The 20092-nt window shown below is 35.4% G+C and overlaps 2 protein-coding genes across 2 annotated transcripts in view; both read right to left on the bottom strand.

The window, feature by feature from the left end:
• LOC121739301 (transmembrane protein 198) overlaps window positions 1-20092 on the bottom strand; it is a 73188-nt gene that overhangs the window by 50602 nt on the left and 2494 nt on the right. The window lies entirely within an intron of this gene.
• The window catches only part of LOC121739299 (breast cancer anti-estrogen resistance protein 3 homolog), a 36043-nt gene continuing 33487 nt past the window's right edge, over window positions 17537-20092 (bottom strand). The window contains exon 10 of the mRNA XM_042131675.1: window positions 17537-17553. The gene's annotated coding sequence lies outside the window, so the exon portion shown is untranslated. The remainder of the gene's footprint in view (window positions 17554-20092) is intronic.

Genomic DNA, 20092 nt, shown 5'->3' on the forward strand with positions numbered 1-20092 from the left:
TATTAAATAAAACATTGCCATTAGTTCTTAGCTCTTCTACATCCCTTACATGTCCTGCTAACACCAATTTATTTCATTTTAGCATAGATTGGGCCGTGAACAAGAGTGTTTTACACTCTCAAAACCAGTTTTTTTATGATTATATTCATTCTCCACAAGTAGTTTTTAACTAAATATAACCCAAATACCATTAATTATTGTTCTATATATTTTATTTGCTTTATTATTTACAAAATAAACAAACTCTTGTTGTTTATTTTTTGACACATGCCCCTAAAACTTCGTTTGAAATGTGTCACTACTGACGTGCACGTTCCGAATATTGTGAGAAGCAGCAATTACGTCGTTATGTCTATTGTGATTACGTTATGTAACGTGAATATATTGTTGCTGCCGTGCTGCGTTATATTTAAACAGTTACTATCTAGCGCACCACCGCGGCGTTCCAATTATGTCCAAAGATCTACTTCGTTAGATATGCTACTGTTCATTGACTGAGTCTACCGAAGATTTAATTGTGACATGATATTCTCAGAAATTGGGATTTTGAAAAAAAAAAGTATTGATTTTTTTTATGTATTTTAAAAATTTATTATTAATTATATTGATTTTTAATGCAAAAAACTTGAAAAAAAATTTTTTTTAATTAATTATAAACAATTAAAAATTGATAAAATTCAAATAAAAATCACGTGACTGTAAACGCGCCATGATTGGTCGCCATACTTGTGACGTCATAATGTTAAAGCAATTTCATGATAGTACAGTGTTTATGGCTATTATCTTTGACTTGATAAAAATATCTCAAATTTATTAGTGAAAAACGATTTGAAAAGTTTATTTTGACTAACTATGTGTGATAAAGGATTTATAAAAGCAAAATCGGATAATATTCCTGATGTTGATATATTTATGATCACTAATTTTTTTAAAAATGACGTTCGGTTTAATTCTGCTGAAGTTCGAGGTGCTAAGGCATCAAGGTAAGTCTGTTAAAAAATACTATTCTAAATGAAAATAAGTATTTATTCTCTATTAAATATAATTAATAATTATTTCATTAATTGTAGAGCATCACGTGAGAGTTACGGTGATAAAGCTATAGGTTATGTTCAACTTAATCGTAAGAATGGTATTTGTGTTTTAAAAGGACGTGTGTGTCCAGAACACCGAGTTCGGAGTAAAGCTTACTCAGTTACTCTAACTATCAATGAAAAATTATAACTAGAATGTTATAAAATTATGAAAATATCTATTAATTGAATTCCAATTATTAGATAAACATACATATAGATTTACTATTTAATCGCTTTGAATTATCAATTAAAAATTTTTTAATGCTACGATTCTAAAGGTTATGATTCGGAGCCCAGGTAAAAAAATTAATTACTGAACTATACTTATTCGATTTATACACTTAGATAAATAATAATTAATAACAATATTATTATGAATACTTACATCGAAATGATCTTCACAACAAAAAAAAATTGATTTTGTTTTTGAATAATCTCGGTGCACTGCTTGAAACCATTTCTTTCGACGTTTTTCGTCTTGTGGAACATTTAAAAACATTTTTTCAGGAGTTGTTTTTGTAGTATTTGTACATAATGGTACAAAACAAGAGCGATAACTTTTGAGTTTTGACATTTTTGATTATTTAACAATGCCAACAGAATTTACTAGATAAAAACTCAAAACACTGTACTAATTATTATATCTCTGTATGCTACAATGAGCAAAAACTAACATTGTGACGTCACACGCGCTCGGGTTTATTCGGGAGCTGTCGGCGGATCTTCGGTACTGAATTTAAAATTTAATTTTTATTTTGAAATAACTTTTTAATTATTGCAAAAAAAAAAATAGTTTTGTTATAAAACTTATATATGATCTTTCCATTTATCACAAAAAAAAAAAAATTCAAAAACCCAATTGTGGTTTTAACATACAAGAACAGATTTTTTCGCAGGTTTTTAAAAAACAGCAGATTTTTTAAATAAAATAAGCAATAAGCATGACGTCATAGTTTTTCGTTCCTATTCTTCGGTATTCCACAGAATAATAAAAACAGACTGTTTTTATTGTTCTGTGCTGTATATATAATCTCTAATATCTATAATCTCTATATCTATTTTCCTGACGGTTTACAATCCAGTGTAGAATCTAGAACAACCTCGTGGATACTGAAAATTACGTAATTTAATTTCCTTTTAGTGTAATTGGGTAAGGTACATTCGGTGCACGTGTACTTATCATTTTAATTGACACAATTGTCGAGGTACAGCGCTGATATCAAACAGTTCATTCGAGTTATTTTTCATTCAATTAATGCTTAATTTTCTTTTGAATTTATTCGGCGTATTATGAGTTTAAACTTCAGACTTTCCACATGAAGAGAAAGATGCCGAACGAAAAGAATAACATAACATTTAACTGTCTGATACCAGCCTAAAAGCACTGTTTGTCACAGACTTATCTGACGTTTTAAATCCTTGGCGTTGCCCATTTAACGGTCACATGCATGGCAAGCGCCAATAAATCAGCATGTAGTGTCCAACTAGACAATTCGGTGTCACATTTACAGACCGTTGTGCTTATTTTAAAGTGAGAACAAAAGGAGTGTCCCAGTCTATTATTGTTTGCCCTAGAAAAGTTAATGCGTCACGAAACTTTTACTTTTGGAGCACCATCCCAGCTGTAAATTTTGGCGCAGCACGGCGGATTGAGTACAATCTACAAGGTAATAGGGAACATTTTTATGCAACCCGAAAAGAGCGTAATAAAACTTGGTAAAAAGGCTACAAAACCAATATTTGTGTGCGACAAAATTGCTGTCACCAAACAAACGGTTAAAAAATTTCGAATAGGGTTTTCGGAATTTCGAAATATACATAAAAGTTAAAACAACTTTATTGCGTAACGGCTCTTCAAAAGCGGTGAATAATCGCTTGCCAACCGCAAATTTGATCGACTACAAACAGAGCCGAGGTGCATTTGATAGACAGACGAGTAGTCTACCGTATTACTGTTTCCACAATTATCATCACCATAATCATCATCACCATCATCAGTATCATCGAATGTTATGACTTATGATCAGGGACTGTTTAAGGTACCTGACAAGTTTGCCTACACATAACATACGCTTCGGCTTCCCAGTAGACCTAAATCGTGAACTATAAGTATACCTCTGAGAAATAAGACGTCTTTAGGTATATTACGTACGTACGTTACGTATATAGTTAAACTATTGATAAAGGCAGCTAATATAAAAAGAGGAATTATTTAATTATTGCTAATGCAAGAGATCCATGATCCTAAAAACCGCTAGGGGACACTTTGGATAAAGTTGGTGGAAACAGGCCACCTTGTTCAACCTTCCAAATGTTTGTAGATGTCAAAGAAAAGAATGAATGAATTAATGAATGAAAGACGATAATTAAAGATAACATAAATATTAAATATCAAAAGCGCGATTGGACACTGTGTAAGATATTTACCAAAGAAACTGCTTAATTAAATATTAAATTCAATAAGTATTCAATCAGCGAAGCGGGTGGGGGGAAGATGGGTGTGCAGTCGGTGAACGCCCAGATAAACAGACGAATTGTGGGGTTGAAAAAACGTGGGACTCCTTTGAAGTGGGGTCATATGGGGTTATCGGAACCAATCGAATGATAGTGTTCAGCAATGTTCAACATGTTAGAAAAATCTACCAGGTTTAGAAATTATGAAACCGTAACAGATTTTCAGGACAAATTTTGATGAGTTATTATTGTTTATTACTATTTGCATTTCTTAAATACAGTGCGGGAATGTCAATTACCCGAATTAAGATTCATGGAAAACATCTCACGTCAATTTTATAAGCCACTTGTAAACTTCAAGTAAGTATAATACTTTAGTTATCCGAGAAAAATCGATTTCCTGCACAAATTATTTCTAACTATGCAGTTCGAATATAATAATAAATTGATACTCTTGTGAGATTATGCGTGGCCGCCACAAAGGAAGATCTTCCGACCGTGCGAGGTGGTATGCTCGGTCAGGCCGGAGCCCACGTGATACATCTCACCTGTCGTATACAGGGTGTAACAAAAATAAGTGATAATACTTTAGGGTGTGTACGTGTTCCTAGTAGAGATTTCACTGTGAAAGTAGCAGCGCTAAAAGACCAAAAATTTTTTTCACTTTTGTATGGGGAAACTCGTGACGCTCGGGCCCATACAAAAGTGAAAAAAATTTTTCGTCTTTCAGCGCTGCTACTTTCACAGTGAAGTCTCTACAAGGAACACGTACACACCGTAAAGTATTATCACTTATTTTTGTTACACACTGTATATACCGACTAGTGTCCGACCGAAGGTCTATTTTTGGCCGAAGCCGAAGCCGATTAATCGGCAATCGCCACAACCTTCGGCCGAAGCCGAAGCCGAAGGTTTATAATCTTATTCTCGACTTTCAGTAATTAATTTTGTTCAAAATTGTCTATAAGCTACAATGAATATTAACATTATTTCAAAACTTCAATATTGAAGGTTTACCTCTATATTGACTGTTTCATATAGAAGTTGATTTAGAGATAGTAATAAAAGCTTGTGATTTTGTGATTTATTTATTATAGTTTGTGCGTTTTAAGATGATATAGGTGACACATTATAATTGACAATAGCAGGGAAGTTACCTAGGAAAATTAATCGATAATTTAAAAATATCGAATCACTTCGTAAAGGAATTGCAATCGAAATTATCGATTTCGTACTGACGTTTCAGAGTGGCGCCGGCGATTTAAAATGGCCGCCCTTTTTATCGATTTGATTTCGAATCAACAGTGTCAATCTCTATTGGCATAAGTTCCATTTCATGCATCTGACATTTCTCAAATATTTTGGTAACAATAATTTTCACAGTTAAAATTTATAATTTTATATTAATAAGTTAGCATTTAGCAACTTTTCATTTTTATTCATTTACAATAATTATAGGAAACATTTGTTTTTGTAGATGGAATATAATTTATTACATTTTGATTTTTTTTTGTTTTCTTGTAAAAAAAACCCGTAGCAAGGAATATGAGAAGTGTCACCCATATCATCTTAAAACGCACAAACTATAATTATTTGTAGTCTGGTTAAGGAATGACTCAAAGGAGGGTATTGAGTGCGTGAGCGGGAACCTAAGCGATTTCTACTGGAACTTATTCAGGGTGCTTAGGGACAAAACATGCTAAAAGCCCTGACCTCTAGGAGGTGAGCCGGAGGGAAGGGAGGGTGACAAAAGTCTGAATTTTTAGTTTTTGGCTAATAACTAAAATACGATGCTTTATAGCAAAAATATTCTACAATGAAAAAAAAAACTTATTAAATCTTACTAATATTATAAAGGCGGAAGTTTGTTTGGATGTATGGATGTGTGGATGTATGGATGTTTGTTACTCTTTCACGCAAAAACTACTGAACGGATTTTAATGAAACTTTACAATAATATAGCTTATACATCAGAATAACACATAGGCTACAATTTTAACCGAGTTTAGAAATGGAAGAGGTGTTATGTTCATTTTTTTATCTTCAACGATTACTCCGCCGTTTGTGAACCGATTTTCAAAAAATTTCTTTAGGTGTATAGGTTATCATTCCAATTAGGTACCATACTCATAAAAATGGTGACCTAATGAAGAGATCCATAAGTAATCGAGGGAACTCCTCAAAATTTATATGGAAATATGTGTTGACTTCGTTTTCGTGAGCAGTATTCTCAGCATATGCTACCAACAAGTAAGATTTTGCACCAAGGTATACCATGGTTCGGAAGGTGCCAAGAGAACTCCTGACTCTTTAAAGATACAAGTTTGGGAGTTTCGACGTTATTTTAAGAGCGGAAAGCATACTACTATACAAATTACCTTCATCTTAATCATCATCACTACCATAAACCGTTCTTTTCATAGTCTTTTATGATATAATCACTTAAAACGCGGGTAACACCGCGGGGCACAGCTAGTTCTCTATAATTTTGCAACTACTTTATTGACAGTACTATTGTAAAAAATAATAATTTCTTTATTATTTCACAAATAACAATAATTAGACCAATCAATCAGTCTTTGTTTAACTCGACTAGACCGAAACTGAACTAAAAAATAAAATAAACAAAGACTAACTTCTTAATAAAAAATAAATGATTTATTATGAAGTTAGTGTTTGTTTATTGTATTTGACAGTGACTCCCAGTGGCCTCCGCATACACGACCGGTCCGTTGCTCTCTCACGACTCAGTCAATCTTTGGTTCAATTTCGACGGTTGCTCGGACCTTCGGCAAAGCTTCGGCTTCGGCCGGGTTTAAGGCCGAAGCCGAAGGTTTCGCCGAAGGTGGTTTTTTTGGCCGAAGGCTTCGGTCGCCGAAGCCGAAGCCGAAGCTTCGGTCGGACACTAATACCGACGCGCTCAGAAAACTTCGATAGCGCGATGCAGGTAAGGACAGCGGGGCTAAAATGGTCGCTTTGAAGAATCATGACATGAATCATAACATGATTCATTTTTTTTTAATCGCAAAATGCAACTCTGCTTACAATTCATTTCTGTACTTTTGTAATGATTTGACATATGTCAGTTTGACAGTTTTGACAATTCATTTGCTGAATTGATTGAGAGGAATTGCTAAATGTGACCATTTTAGCCCCGCAGGTACTTTCTACGGCAATAACCTTTCAAAATGGCTACTTTGAATCTATCTATACTAATATTATAAAGAGGTAAACTTTGTTTGTTTGTTTGTTTAATTGTAACGAATAGGCTCAAAAACTACTAGACCGATTTTAAAAAATCTTTCACCATTCGAAAGCTACATTATTTACGAGTAACATAGGCTACTTTTTATTTTGGAAAATATAGGGTTCCGTAAGATATTTCAGTTTTTCGGAAACAACCAGAACATTTATTTTATTTTGACGACCTCTGTGGCTCAGTGGTGAGCGCGTTGGTAGCTCAAGCCGGGGGTTGCGGGTTCGAATCCCGCCGACGGAACAAAAAAGTTTTCAATGTTCCCGGGTCTGGATGTATGATATAATAAAAATCTTAAATATATGTATAGTATAAAAGTATTAAATATATTTCCGTTGTCTGGTACCTGTAACACAAGTCCTTTAGGTACTTAGCACGGGGCCAGACTGACGTGTTGTGAAGCGTCCATAGATATTATTATTATTATTATTATTATTTACTTATTTTGCGTACGCTGCCTAAACTATAAAAGATAGAACCATACAATGTTCTAAGTAAATGTAGATCTTATAAATATCTACAAAAATGTCCGCGACACACTATACCTATCTATGTCAAGTGAGGCACAACAACCATATTTTTATTTAAAAATCTTGATTTTTTTTTGGACTACATATAAATGCATTTATTTTACTCATGATAATAATCCTTATCAAAATAAATTATTTCATCTCAAAGTACTGTTTATGTGGACAATATTTGGTCTTTGAATGATTAAAATTGGACGTTTGGTTTAGAAGTTATGGCGAAATTAAAATATTGCGATTTACGCCCGTTTCGAAGTGGGCGCTACCAAGGCGGGTGCGCCCGCGGGAGTCTATGAGTATTGACTATTGAGTAGTAATGTATCTATCAGTAGTATCGACGGAGAGCTGACGACCAAATCAGTCATGTTACATGTAGCTTCACCTGTGTTAAAACTCCGTTAGCTACTTCCCTGAACAACCCTTTCTGATAATCTGCGTGCTGGCAGGCCGTGGGCGGTGGGTGTGGGAGTAGTGGGGTGGGGAAAAAAAGAAAAAAATGTAGGTTCAGCTGTATTAAAACTCCGTTAGCTACTTCCCTGAACAACCCTTTCTGATAATCTGCGTGCTGGCAGGCCGTGGGCGGTGGGTGTGGGAGTAGTGGGGTGGAGAAAAAAGAAAAAAATGTAGGTTCAGCTGTATTAAAACTCCGTTAGCTACTTCCCTGAACAACCCTTTCTGATAATCTGCGTGCTGGAAGGCCGTGGGCGGTGGGTGTGGGAGTAGTGGGGTGGGGAAAGAAAGAAAAAAAATGTAGGTTCAGCTGTATTAAAACTGCGTTAGCTACTTCCCTGAACAACCCTTTCTGAAAATCTGCGTGCTGGCAGGCCGTGGGCGGTGGGTGTGGGAGTAGTGGGGTGGGGAAAAAAAGAAATAATGTAGGTTCAGCTGTATTAAAACTCCGTTAGCTACTTCCCTGAACAACCCTTTCTGATAATCTGCACGCAGCACGCAGATTATCAGAAAGGGTTGTTCAGGGAAGTAGCTAACGGAGTTTTAACACAGCTGAAACTACATGAGTCATGAGTCATGACTGATTTGGTCATCAGCTCTTAGTCGGGTAGTAGTAATAGATCTATGAGTAAACAAACAAACAAAGTATACCTCTTTATAATATTGGTTTAGATTAAAAACTCATTTATTCAGTGAGTGACATTGGCTATATATTTTTTACCCGTGCGAAGCCGGGGCGGGTCGCTAGTAATTAATAAAGTTAAATTAAAATCTTTTGCGTCTCAAGAAGAGAACAAAATTAAAATGTCACCGAACAGCCCTTTAAAAGGCCACCGATAGCCTCATCACCGCTGCATTCTAATAAACAAATTGATGAGTCTTTGTTGTAGACCTCCCGATTTTAATCATGCCTGAGTGCGTCAGTCTAGACCAGAATTTCCGCCTCCGCAAAGGGAAAATCGAAGAGAAGAAAGGCTGAATATGTTTGTAATTATTTCATTGTTTCGTGTACAGGATGTAACAAAACATACAGGATGTAACAAAACATACAGGATGTAACAAAGCAAAGTGATAATACTTTAGGATGTGTGTGGGTACCTAATGGGTACCTACCCTATATCGGGTTCCCTGTGAAAGTATGCGCTGAAGGAGTAACTTTTGTTTGTATAGGAAAATTCATGACGGCTTGCTCATACAAATCTAAAAAAATGTCGCTTTTAGCTCTGCTATTAATATCAATGTATTAGGATAATGTCTACCTCTCATATTATTATTGTATACCCTCTCCACTCATGAGATGGACATATGCATATTTAGACTTAATACCTCGATCGTGGGAATCGCAGACAGAATAGATTTTTAATCGTTATGCGACAGCCGGGTGCCGCTTGGGGATTGATTGCCAGTTACATATCACTTATGATGGTAATGATATCCATCTGCATAATATTATCATAGACTAATGATGTAATAACCTATGCTACACAGTACAAAAAAAAATCACAAGAATAATTCAATCTCGGTTTTTCCAAGGAAATGGCAGGTCTGAGGTGACGTATGAAAAACGAAGATTACTGAATATTTGAGCAATGAGCATCAATAAAATTTTTATATGTGACTCTTTAAATTTTAAAATAAGCAGTATAGTACCGTATACTCCATATGATACCACCATAAACCATTTACTTACCAGTGCTGAATATATTTTATTTTTTATGAGAATAGGCTTTATTTCCGCCACCTCATGTACGTAATCTGCAGGGTTTCAATAGACGCTGTCACCCCCCCTAGGACGCTGCCGTCCCTAGGCCGTCGCCTATAAAGGCCTATTTATAAATGAGGGTCTGCATAACAGACCGCTCGAATTAGCCGCACCCACACATTAACGTGATTTTAGGAAACACGTTGAGAGCCAAAATATGCTTAGTCACGTGGCGTGGTTACCACAGTACTTAACATTGCCACAATAACTATATTGTGGCACTACTAAGTGAGGAAGAACTCTGACACATGAGAGAATGGGGAACATATTGACAGACTTCCTTAGTCGATCTGTCACTTTGTCTATTCTACTCTAGAAAAATCCTTTCTACGGCGGTCATGCTAAGTGCTGGTAATACGTATCTACTTTTTTTATCTGTATTTAATCTCAGAAATAACTGGGCCGATTTTTATGTTATTTGGCACAAATATATATTATTTCACTGAGGACGTAGGCTACTTTTTTGGAGAAAACGAATACGGTTTCCGTGGAATTTGCAGTATATTTTGGATTCCCCGTGTGTAATACACAATAACATTATCCGGATCACAATGATCTCGTTATCCATCCATCAGCTGCCATCAGGAGCGGGAAGCGTGGATATTCAATTAAAACGCATTAATGGGCGCGCATCCGATATTGTACTGGTATGGTCGGGATAAACCAACATTTAGCTTGCTATTCTCATCAATCATCATAATATTTTGTTGAAATTATAATGAAGTATTTGCAACGTGTCAAATCGCAGAGAAAACTATGAACTTCTACGACACTACGAATGATAAATTATAAAAACTATAATATTACGCGCAGCGCAGACGACAGACTATCCGTGACGCACTTTTTAGTCCGTGGAAATAGAACCTATGCAATTATTATTTTTTATTTAGGAAAACTTACAGCTAGTATAACAAGTAGTTTTAAAATAACACAGGAAGGCCAATTACAAGTTTTCACACACATAAAATACGCTGGAGAAGTTAAACAAAGAAAGAAACAAACAGCAAACAAAGAATAGAATACTTACATAATAATATTGTTATTAATTTATTTAAAAAAGGGGTCGCTAAGGTTCTTCTTTACTCTACCAATACTGGTACAGAATAAGTCTAGTTCTGTGCTCCGAGTCACCTCATTGTACGCTTATATGCAGTAACGCACACGACGCGCGCCGCGGACGAGTGCGTTACTGCATATAATAAATAATTGCATAGGTTAGTCTGTCGTCTGCGCTGCGCCTTATGATCAAAGAATAGGGTTCGCATGTCAATTTTGTCCATAGAGATTACAGTGAAATATCGCGTTAGATGTAATATGTTTAACCGATGCAGAGTACTCAGTCACATTGGATACCGGATACTAAGGGCCTGTTTCGCCACTTCCTGATAAGTTCCAGATAGGTTATCCACCACTTAACTTGACAGATAGAGTACCTATCGAGAATCTGTCAAAAAAGTTGTGGATAGCCTATCCGGCACTTTATCAGGAAATGGTGAAACAGACCCTAAGTCAAATGCAACGGATAAGTTAGATATAAAAAATCTCTAGGAAAAATCAGATTATTTTTATTTAAGCATTTGCGATGCTTTATATGAATAAATCAGAGACAAAAATCGATGTTTCGAACATTACTGTTACGTATACGAACTGTTATGTTGCCTGCCTCTATCTAAACTAAGTCCTAACCGACATTTAGAATCCTTTGGATAATTTGGATAAAGGACATTTTTCTCATTGTAGTAAATACTAGTATAATCTTAAGATTATACTAGTTATTCTTTAGTCCAAGAGGTTAACAATAAATTAAACATAAAACCAATCGACCTCTTAAGGCGACGCTAACGGTCACAGAATCGATGACGACGCACATCAAATTTGACTAAGAACCCTGGATCAGTAAAGATTCAGGGTTCTTGGTCAAATTTTATAACTTTTCTGCTCTAGAACTCAATTTGATTAAGTGTGTTTTGGCAAAATAAATTAATCTTAACACCATCTACGACTTAGCCGGCCCCTAGACGATCAATTGTATTGTACAATATCACGCATCAAATTTAATTGAACAGTTTATTTGACAGTTCGATTGAAGACGCGCGATGTTCAATATCTACCCTAGACAGTCAATAATATTACGCAATACGTGATTTTGCGCAATAAAATAGCTCGTCTAGGGGCCGGCTGTTATTTCTGACATAGGCTTTATTAAAATTAAGGCGACGCTAACGGTTACAGAATCGATCGTACATTTTGTGCACAATGTTCGGCGTAATGTATGCGAGCGAGCCAGCAACAGATGCTTTGTATTTATTTATCTGCAATACTCTAGTTTCGTCTCGACCTTGGCCGGTTTTCCGATGCATTTCACTGTTTTCGTGTCACGCTGTGTAACCACTAACCATTGTCCGTGAAAGAAAATCTACTTATTACTTCCATGTACGATACACTTTATTGCGTTAGTGAGTATTTGTGTTCACTATGTTTATTACATTCATATCCGGCAGGCTGATTGGTATCTTGCAAAGGCAATGCTGCGGGGCTAAAATGGTCACATTTAGCAATTCCTGTGAATCAATTCAGCAAATGAATTGTCAAAACTGTCAAACTGACAAATGTCAAATTAGTACGAAATACTAGACATGAATTGCAAGCAGACTTACATTTCCTCATATTATGAATATGATTCATTTTTTTTGTTTTTGTTTTTTGTTCACACAAAAGTGTTTAAAAATTATTAATCATGTTATGATTCATAATATGATTATATAATATAGATAATTTAGTCACAATAGAGCCTTAGGGTCGCAGTGACATCAGGGCTACTTGACCTGCCTTCAGCAATAAAAAAAATAATTCTCCAAAGCGACCATTTTAGCTCCGCTGTTGTTCGTTGTCAAATTGCTATCGCGCTATATTAACTAAGTGTTGGCAAAGATAGCATCATCAATATACTAATTAATTGTTGTTATTATTCCATTAGCAATAGGGATGATGACAAGGTCAAAGATTAGCAAATTTTGTTAATAAAATAAAGAAATCACGGTAAAAAATAAGTGTTCCCAAAATTTCAACTGGATAGCATATTTTGTATTTATTTTGTTATGCGCCTTCAAAGTTGGATAATCAAGTCGATCTTTTTTTCAATTATATTTCTTAATATTTTTATACCATTCAATAACTTATGCAATTAAAAGCAACTTTTGGTATAAAACCACTTTCATAAACGCAATATTTAATATACCTATCGAACAAAGTTCTCTCCCGATGCATACAAACTACGAAAGAGTAACGTCAGTCTTTCGTAGCACTTTGTGGGCAGGTCTATTTTATGAGATGATTGAATTGTCATATCTTGGTGAATTTTTAAGCTATGAGAGTCATTCTCTCAGCGATGTTTTTATTTTTTAAGGGTCGTTCAATTACCAATAAGAAAAAAAAAATAGTCATCAAGCCTATTATTAAATTCATCGTACAGTTTGCTAAAAAATACGATTGCTAATGTTATCATGCGCAGTATAATCATGCGATGATGCGATCATGAAAAAAATCACGTCTGAGCTGTTACTAATATTGACCACCCTGCGGTTTTAGGTTATTTTAAAAAGATCTTTTATTTTTTTTGACCAGTTAGTGCAGTTAAGCTATCATGTAAATAAAACTAGGCATAAGTCTAAGGGCCTGTTTCACCACTTCCTGATAAGTGACGAATAGACTATCCACCAATTAACTTGACAGATCAGGTATGGAGAATCTCTCAAAAATGTTGTGAATAGCCTATTCGACACTTTATCAGAAAGTGGTGAAACAGGCCCTGACTGGAGTAAATGCTACAGCTGATTCCAAGGTACTCAGTAACACCGAAAAACCTGTGAAGCCGCTTAACATTTTAATTTTGTATCGCTAATATACATCATCGCCTCTAGTTTCTTTGGGAAGTCATGAACTGACCCGAACCATTCAAATTCTATATTAAGCACACAACAATATACAATAGTATAAACTAGGCAGCGTACATCACGTCGTCTAATCCCATGCTAAGTAAAAACTTGTGTTATGGCAATCAGACAACCTTATATACCTAATTTCAAATATTACCCTCTTCCAATCATATTGTTACATTAAAATCGGTCGAAGAAATTGCGAACATCCCACAAAAATTGTATTGCGACGCGAATTTTTATCTTTCGATACCATTCCTAGAAGAGATATTGGGCGTATCGGATATAATATATCTTTATTCTTTAGAAAAGAAATCGACAGACTGGAATAAACGTGTATCCTACTGGCTACAATCGCATTAACCACAATCGATTTTAAGCTCACTAGCTCTGAATAACGCTCAAAGATGGAAATCCAGGAGTCCGATTCTTATTTCTCGAATCGCTTCGATTACAGGCTGTCATGATCATACCCACGCGTTTCATAGTGTGTATGAGCATGACAGAGACAGTTTGCTATAAGTACATTCGAGATATACGAATCGAGGCCTTATGAATTGGAAGGACTCCTCGAAATTCACGAAAAGCGGATATTGCGTCTGATTAAACTACGGAAACTAATTAAAATGAATGTAATTTTGAGGCAAAAGCTTTGAATAAATATTGTATACGTGGGAGAGCCATCTTCGGCACGAATGAGCCGGCTCGACCGGAAAAATACCACGTTCTCACAGAAAACTGGCGTGAAACAGCGCTTGCGCTGTGTTTCGCCGAGTGAGTGAGTTTACCGGAGGCCCAATTCCCTTCCCTATCCTCCCCTATTCCCTTCCCTTCACATCCCTACCCTCCCTATTACTCTATTCCCTCTTAAAAGGCCGGCAACGCACCTGCAGTTCTTCTGATGCTGCGAGTGTCCATGGGCGACGGAAGTTGATTTCCATCAGGTAACCCGTTTGCTCGTTTGCCCCCTTCTTTCATAAAAAAAAAACACAGATTTGTAAGATTTATGCAAAGGATAAGTATGAAATTTAACGAGGTACGGTTCACGTCGTAGAATGTATTAGCATTTTTGTGATATGCCTCTTAAAAATGCAAAGATATGAAGATTGAAGGCCTCTATATTAACACCTACAATCGTTGCTATACTCAGGATAAGACAGTAAAACGCCTCAAAATACAGCAAAAGAAAACCTTTCAAGTTTCTAGAAAATATAAATACAATACTTCATCGCCGGTTAAATTTCCTATACACTCGACCTTCTATACTATTTCCGTAATACTGTATACAGTGTACGAGTACACTTCATATAAAATGTGAGAAACGCACGGATTGTCTTTTTCTAGGTTACCACTTGTATCATTAAGAACGATTCTCTATCAATTTCTCTCAAGATAAACACAAACTACCGAGAAATTTAGGTGAAGAAAATTGTACAATTGCTATTGATTGTTATGTTGTTTTTTTTAAGTGAGCTATTTTCATTCGAACTTATTAGTAACTCTATTTAAGATACTTGAAATCGCGAATGTAACAGTTTGAGATTTAGGATCCTGAGCATAGCGTGGTTAAATTGTAAAAAGGAACTAAAACAAAACCTAAAGAACAGTTTAATTGGAGCTGTCCGAATTCGGAAGCTAAAGAATAACGGAAAAAATGATTTTTCCTCTCTTCTTCTTTCCTCTTCCGCATTTCCCCTGGCCCCGCTACAATTTTGACAAGACAGAGTTTAATCAATTTAGTATGCTTTGGCTGCTTATTACAATATACTTTGTAGGAAGTAATATAGGTGCATGTTTTTTTTTTTATGAAATAAGGGGGCAAACGAGCAAACGGGTCACCTGATGGAAAGCAACTTCCGTCGCCCATGGACACTCGCAGCATCAGAAGAGCTGCAGGTGCCTTGCCGGCCTTTGAAGAGGGAATAGGGTAATAGGGAGGGTAGGGATGGGAAGGGAAGGGAATAGGGGAGGGTAGGAAAGGGAATAGGGTAGGGGATTGGGCCTCCGGTAAACTCACTCACTCGACGAAACAGCGCAAGCGCTCTTTCACGCCGGTTTTCTGTGAGAACGTGGTATTTCTCCGGTCGAGACGGCCCATTCGTGCCGAAGCATGGCTCTCCCACGTATTAATGTAAATGATGCATATCGACATGACACGGCCATATTAATCAATACGGTTTGTCAGAGTGGATTATGCAATGATTACTCATAATATTTTAACTTCCTTTAAATATTATGATATTATTATAAGAAAACCTATGCTTATCACTTAGGCTTTTTCTTAGTAGTAGTTTAAACAGATAGCAAGTTTATTTCGCGCAGAAATTCGTTCATCACGCGAGAATCGTAAAATTTTCCGAGATAACTAAAATATTATGTCCTTTCTTCTTTCCAGGAGATCAAAATATATAGATAAAGTCATTGGTTTAGGTCTATACGAGCAAAGATAACAGACATACACACTTTCTCATTTCAAAAATACTAGATGACGCCCGCAACTCTGTTGCGCCGAAACTAGTTTATCGCGCGGGAACCGTACATTTTTCCGGGATGAAAAGTATCCTATGTCCTTTCTCGGGACTCAAAGTATTGCCATACCAAATTTCAGCAAAGGGTTTGGGCGTGAAAAGGTAACCAACAAACGGACTTTCGCATTTATAATATTAGTATGAAGTATGGATTGACTTGGTTAAAAAGTATTCAATTGCATACTATCATCTACCTTATAACTCTGAAACTACCTACAGAGAACAATCGGCCAAGTGCGAGTCGGACTCCGCACGAAGGGTTCCTTACCGTTATAGAGCGAAAAAATAGTGTTTTTTGTATGGGAGCCCCCTGAATTATTTATTTTAGTTATTTTAATATTAAATATTAAAGTTCAAATAAAATTAAAGATTTTGTGAATATTTCAAGTACCTACCTGTTGCCATGGTAAACGTCAATTTTCCTGGCAAGTGGGAATTAAAAACGTGTCACCTACTATGCGCAAAATGAATTGTTGAAAATAAAATATTTTTCAGTCAGATTAATAAAAGTTTTTCATGATTTTTTATTTCAACATACCAGAATAACCATAATCTCGAAACAGGTATGAGCTGCCCCTCCCTAGCCGAAATCCTGGGTACGCCCATGCCTCAGTTGCCATTACAGATTTCGAGCAAAAAAATAACGTTTGTTGTATAGGAGCCCCCGTTTAAATATTTATTTTATTTTATTTTTAGTATTTGTTGTTTTAGCGGTAAGCGGCAACAGATATACACAATCTGCGAAAATTTCAGAAGTCTAACTATAGTGGTTCTTGAGATACAGCCTGAATACAGACAGACGGACGGACATCGAAGTCTCAGTAATAGGGTCCCGTTTTTACCCTTTGGGTACGGAATCCTAAAAATCAATAGGAGTGCTAATAGAAATTATGTTGTCATGGTTTAAATAGATTTTAGATTGCTTGATAAGCATATCCAATTTAAGTTTTCGACAAGGTCAGGTCTAGATTTTATTAAATTAGTACTTAGAAAGACTGAATTTTTTCAATAACTAGATTTGTCTGCGATGACAAGTATAGTATCTTAGCAGAAAGTTAGACATGTCGCGTCGCGTGTGCTTATAAGGAGCTGTGGTTGTTGCAACTACGTAAAATGAGTTTTTTCAATAATGTTTTTTGTAAAGAAAATGTCATTATTTAAGTATAAAAAAGTACCGTTTGAAAATTGAGAAAATTTCCTATTCGCTAAGGTATATCAGTAAACAATTTGAAAAATTCTGCTCGATAGAAAAAATCTCAAAGATGACTCTTAAAACGCTGTTTTTCAAAATTAAATCATTTTATGGCTAAATTACACGCTTTCTAGTAACAACAAAAAATGTAGTAAGTATTTGATTTGTGTAATACTAAAAACAAAAGGTTTTTTCTCCTATTTCCTATTATCAAGGCACGCGGCGAGCGCGTAACAGCCACTGTACAAGGCGCGCTGATATGAATGTTATTTTAATGTCCTTTACGTCGATATTCGTACTGAAAGACATCGACCTGCTTATTTTAGGGACTACTGGGCCTTAAGACATTTATTGAATTTGAGAATTTAAATATTCATAGAATGGAACTACATACTTAGTTACGTCTTCAACTCTTTAAGAGCTATGTGTAGGCTGTAGCTCTTAAAGAGTTGGAGACGTGAGTGCAAAAACACGTTAAGAGTCCGTATACGAAATTTTGCCGATTTCGCTGATTTAACATACGTGATTTAACAGTTAAAATACAGTATTTCTATAAGTTTAAAAAGAAAAAAACAAATTGTGCCAAAAAACACTATTCAAAACAACCTAAAATTACTCCCTAACCTAATATAATGTGAGATTTAGGTTGTTTTGAATCGTGTTTCTTGGCACAATTTGTTTTTTTTTTTGTTTTTTCTCGAATTTGATAGAATTTTATCTGTAGATTATTTTTGTCGTTTTCTTTTTATGAATTACAGCTCCAAGTTGCCGAAATTAACAGCAATTCTTTGCCCTATTCTCTAACATTTTGCCGAGTTACATATTTTTTTACTCAACTATTTCATATCAAAGTGGTAAAAAGTAATTCCAACATTGTATAGACGACTTTCTCAACAGTACATTGTATTTTTTCATACCGTTAAGACGTCAATACAATCCATAAACAGGTGATATTCTAAACCTTTTACACCAAAAATCAAAAAACTGTCGCGGATTTGAGTTGGATTATTTAAAAATACTTTAAAAAAATCTAGCTGAATGCCTTGAATTCATTGAAAGAAACCATATTTTATTTGAGTGACTAAAAGCCAACCTCAAAGCCAAGTCGTTGATTGTTTAATTCAATGAATTCGCTAGTCATTCAATAAAAGAGCAAGTTCAACCAGAAGACTGCGACATCTACACAAAAGAATAGATATCAAATAACATATTTTCATTGTTTTTGAACTAACGAATAAGATGTGAGCGATGTTTGATTTATTTCTTTTGTTATCGACGACCTCCGTGGCTCAATGGTTAGAGTGTGTGGCAACTCAAGCCGGGGGTCGCGGGTTCGAATCCCGCCGACGGAACAAAAAGTTTTTCAATGTTCCTGGGTCATGGATGTGTATTAAATATGTGTATGATATAAATAAAAATCTTAAATATATGTATAGTATAAAAGTATTAAATATATTTCCGTTGTCTGGTACCTGTAACACAAGTCATTTAGGTACTTAGCACGGGGCCAGACTGACGTGGTGTGAAGCGTCCATAGATATTGTTATGAGAAGCCATATCTGTCGAGTAAAATTTCCAACATGGGACCAGCCACTACTTAATGTCTTGTTCATTTCCCATATCAATGTTCTTATGTGTTAAATAATAATCAGCCAAGTGCGAGTTGGACTCGCGCACGAGGGATTCCTACCATTACAATTTATAGAGCAATAATATAAAAAAAAATCGATTTTTGTATGGGAGCCCCCCTTAATTATATACCTTTATTTTCATTTTACTTTCAATAATAGGTAATTATTATTAAAGTAAGTATAAATACAACTGAGTATTATGTGAATATTTCAAGTGCGATGTTGAGATACCTGTTGCCAATATTGATATAGAGCAAAAAAATATGTTTGTTGTATGGGAGCCCCCTTAAATATTTAATTAATTTGTTTTGTTTTTAGTATTTGTTGTTATAGCAGCAACAGATATACATAAACTGAAAATTCAGAAGTCAAGCTATTGTGCTTCTTGAGATACAGCCTGGAGACAGACAGACGGAGAGACATCAAACTTTTAGTAATACCCATTTTTACCCTTTGGATATGGCACCCTTAAAACTAAATTACATCAGTAACACAATAATACACATTTGTAATTATGTAATTTCAAATGTGTATTGTATATATATATGTGTATAATAAAATTAAATTAAGAAATTTAAAAAAAAACCCCCGCCAAACAACTTTAAAAAGTAATGAAATAATATATTTTACTGTCTTTAAGTTTCAATAATTCCTAAGTGTAAAGTGATATTTTAGTCCATAATTGGCGGGGGTTTTTTTAAATTTCTTAATTTAATTTTATTTCATGCTTTTTAAATTTGTGTTGGTTATAGTGCAGAATAATTCCTATCAACAGGATCATATTATATCCCAATTAATACCATCTAGGAATGTCCTTAATTTGGATGAGGCCGTCAATATAATTCCACGTCCATCTTCGACTTCGTTCCATCTTCGACGACCTCTGTGGCTCAGTGGTGAGCGCGTCGGTAGCTCAAGCCGGAGGTCGCGGGTTCGAATCCCGCCGACGGAACAAAGAGTTTTCAAAGTTCCCGGGTCTGGATGTGTATTAAATATGTGTATGATATAATAAAAATCTTAAATATATGTATAGTATAAGAGTATTAAATATATTTCCGTTGTCTGGTACCTGTAACACAAGTCCTTTAGGTACTTAGCACGGGGCCAGACTGACGTGGTGTGAAGCGTCCATTGATATTATTATTGAACATGAAACCTCCACTTTGGGTTCATATGGAGCTCGGCTCCAATAGAATCCAGGTGATGCTGCAGCAGCAGCATTCAAAAATTAATTGGTTATCTACGTCTTACTAGTTCTCGTAATTAAAATGAGCCCAAACA

This window comes from Aricia agestis, chromosome Z (assembly GCF_905147365.1).
Source record: "Aricia agestis chromosome Z, ilAriAges1.1, whole genome shotgun sequence".
Lineage (NCBI taxonomy): Eukaryota > Metazoa > Arthropoda > Insecta > Lepidoptera > Lycaenidae > Aricia > Aricia agestis.